Raw genomic sequence first — 4174 nt, 5'->3', positions numbered from 1 at the left:
TGGCGCCGTGCAGGTGAGCGCCACAATCAGGACTGCATACGACCGAGGCACACAGGGCCAACACCCGGCATCATGGTGTGGGGAGCGATCTCCTACACTGGCCGTACACCACTGGTGATCGTCGAGGGGACACTGAATAGTGCACGGTACATCCAAACCGTCATCGAACCCATCGTTCTACCATTCCTAGACCGGCAAGGGAACTTGCTGTTCCAACAGGACAATGCACGTCCGCATGTATCCCGTGCCACCCAACGTGCTCTAGAAGGTGTAAGTCAACTACCCTGGCCAGCAAGATCTCCGGATCTGTCCCCCATTGAGCATGTTTGGGACTGGATGAAGCGTCGTCTCACGCGGTCTGCACGTCCAGCACGAACGCTGGTCCAACTGAGGCGCCAGGTGGAAATGGCATGGCAAGCCGTTCCACAGGACTGCATCCAGCATCTCTACGATCGTCTCCATGGGAGAATAGCAGCCTGCATTGCTGCGAAAGGTGGATATACACTGTACTAGTGCCGATATTGTGCATGCTCTGTTGCCTGTGTCTATGTGCCTGTGGTTCTGTCAGTGTGATCATGTGATGTATCTGACCCCAGGAATGTGTCAATAAAGTTTCCCCTTCCTGGGACAATGAATTCACTGTGTTCTTATTTCAATTTCCAGGAGTGTATATCGATTCCTGTTTCTTCTTCTGTCACATCAATGTTCTCTTTCCACCTATCCGCTCTCTCCTCTGCGTTTAACAGTGGGATTCCCGTTGCACTCTTGATGTTACCATCTTGGCTTTTCATTCCACCGAAGGTTGTTTTGACTTTTCTGGATGCTGAGTCAGTCCTTCCGAGAATCACTTCTTTTTCGATTTCCTTGCATTTTTCATGCTGCCATTTCGTCTCAGCTTATATGCACTTCTTATTTATTTCATTCTTCAGCGACTTGTATGTATGTATTCTTAAATTTGCCTGAAAATTTTTGTATTTCTTTTTTTTCAACGATCAAGTAAAGTTGTTCTTCTGTTACCCACGGTTTCTTTGCGGTTACGTTCTTTGTACCTATGTTCTTCCAACCAACTTCTGTTATTTGGTTGGTTTGATTTGGGGGAGAGGACCGTTCCCATCAGATTACGGAAGGATGAGGAAGGAAGTCGGCCGTGCCCTTTTAAATAAACTATCTCGGTATTTGCTTCAAGCGATTTAGGCAAATGAAGGAAACCTAAATCAGGATGGGCAGACACAGGTTTTAACCGTCGTCCTCCCGAATGCGAGTCCAATGTGCTAACCGCTTTCAACGTCTGTGATTGCCCTCTTTAGATAGGTCCATTCCTCTTCAGCCGAACTGCCTACTAAGCTACTCTTTATCCCAGTATCTATAGCCTCAGAGAAATTCAAGCGTATTTCTTCGTTTCTTAGTACTTCCGCATCCCACTTCTTTGCACGTTGATTCTTCCTGACTAGTCTCTTAAACTCCAGCATACTCTTCATCACTACTAAATTGTGATCTGAGTCTATATCTCCAGCTGGATACGCCTTACAATCCAATATCTGATTTGGGAATCTCTGTCTGACCATGATGTAAACCAACACAATCTTCCCGTACCTCATGGGCTTTTCCAAGTATACCGCCTCCTCTTGTGACTCTTGAACAGAGATCCTCTTGTCGGATGTGTGACCACTTGGAAGTACTATTATTCATCCGTCGACTCCCGTTGGTTATACACTGATGAGTCAAAACAATATGACAACCTATTTAATAGCTGCATGTCCAGCAGCAGCTTGAGCAAGATGTATGAGATAGGCGAAATACCCTCAGACTTCAAGAAGAATATAATAACTCCAATCCCAAAGAAAGCAGGTGTTGACAGATGCGAAAATTACCGAACTATCAGTTTAATAAGTCACAGCTGCAAAATACTACTGCGAATTCTTTACAGACGAATGGAAAAACTGGTATAAGACGACCTCGGGGAAGATCAGTTTGGATTCCGTAGAAATGTTGGAACACGTGAGGCAATACTGACCTTACGACTTATCTTAGAAGAAAGATTAAGGAAAGGCAAACCTACGTTTCTAGCATTAGTAGACTTAGAGAAAGCTTTCGACAATGTTGACTGGAATACTCTCTTTCAAATTCTGAAGGTTGTAACCTCCCCGTGAAAATATCGAAAATGAAAAGAATTGAATAGAATTGCAAATAGTGCCAAATGTTAGCCTCCCACAGTAATAAAACTCAGTGATAATAAAAATGTGCAAAAATGTTAAGTCCCCACAAAATTAACGTTAAGGTGAACCTGATAAATTTTATAAGGGCAGCAGCGCTGACCTTAGGCCCTGTGCAATAATTAACCTGAAAAAATTGATTCTGGGAGGAAAAGCATAGGAAATATTGTTTCAATTGGAATGATTCTTTTCTTAAAACGATTGCTTTCAAAACAAAATTATTATTGGGGCATTTCTTGAACAAATTTATTACAATTAACAGATGTTATTGGCTGAGCGCAATGCTGCTTCATTACCTTATTTAACAATATACCTCGTCACGAACCTTGACCAGAGATGTAAAGGGCGCACGCCGCCGATCCATGTCGACGCCCGCTCAGTACTACCGTCCACTCGCTACTACAGTCGGCTGACTACTACCGACTCATTGCAGCTCGCAACTTCCTATTCGCTCTGCCGACTCCACACACACTACTTCCGACCGAGTCCAACTCGCAACTGAACTCTCGCGCGGTCAAGCGCAGACTAGCAACGATAAACAACTCTCTGATCAGAGATTCTGTCATGCCTCGCCATCGCTGGTACTGAATACATACGCGTTTCGTAATCCTCCAATGGGGGGGGGGGGGGGGGGCAAAAATTTGGCAGCGATGGTGAGTCATTTGGACTTGCCATGAGCAACAAATTTTTTCTTAACTAATTAACTTTACAATCACAGAATATTCAGATGTAGAACATGAAGTAAATGTGGTGCACATGCACCGAGTACAAAACATATTAGACAATAACAAAATGTGAGTACAAAACATATTAACAAATGACATAAGTGCACGTGCACTGAAAAACTCTTTAGTATTTTCACAACAAATGAACATAATGGCAAAAAATCATGTTGACAAGTGACATAAGTGCACATGCACTGTAGTTCAGAATATATCAGCAAATCAAAATGTACATACAATGAGTAGTAATCATGTTAGAAAATGAGAAAAGTGCACACGCACTGAAATTCAGAATATATCAGCAAATCACAAAATGTATATACAATAAGTATAAATCATGGTAGAAAAATGACAAAAGTGCACACGCACTGTAGTTCAGAATATATCGAAAAAATGTATAGGCCATGAATACAAATGATGTTAGCAAAAAAAAATTATTTTCACTATGTTACAAGAATTAGGATAGGAAAGGGAAGGATTGCATCATGGTTGTAGCACTTTAGGTTGCACGCAGCTGCACTGAAAGTCCATATCTTTCCACAGAAGTACAACACCAAGTGAGATAATCTGAAGTTCTTTTCCCAGAAGTGTTTATCAGCGTAGCCAAAACACTAAAATGTCGTATTAATATTCCATGTTATCATTTTGGCAGTACATCAGGTACACCAAACAGTGGGACCATAATAACATCTCCATCGCTCACGGTGGTGGACAGCATGTCGTGTCAACACCACGCTCTTACAAGGCACACCAACGTAGAATTAGTGCAAAAACCAAATATAGTGATCCATGATCAAGAGGATATACAGGACAAATGGATATTGCAGTAATTCAGGGTAGTTAGGTCAGAAGGTGAAGGACATTAACTCACATACTAGTCTTCATTGGGAATTACATTAGTAGTTTGCGGCATTCATAGTCCAGTTATTGAACATTTCTGTACCATGTATGTAGTATTACAGAAAAATGTTCATTAATTGTTTTACAGAGAACATTGGCACTCATTCTCTAATTACAAATCATCAGAAGTCATTACTTAAAACAGGAGGTAGTCAATAATATAGTATTACAGAATAATGCTGATTATTAATCATTGGTCATCCCAATACAGTAATCAGTAGCATTCATTTCCCAGTTACAAAGCATTATTAATTAATCATTGGTCATCCCAATACAGTAATCAGTAGCATTCATTTCCCAGTTACAAAGCATTATTAATTAATCATTGGTCATCCCAAT

The sequence above is a fragment of the Schistocerca americana genome, chromosome 4 (genome assembly GCF_021461395.2).
Source record: "Schistocerca americana isolate TAMUIC-IGC-003095 chromosome 4, iqSchAmer2.1, whole genome shotgun sequence".
NCBI lineage: Eukaryota > Metazoa > Arthropoda > Insecta > Orthoptera > Acrididae > Schistocerca > Schistocerca americana.
Note: the sequence above shows the minus strand (reverse complement) of the source record.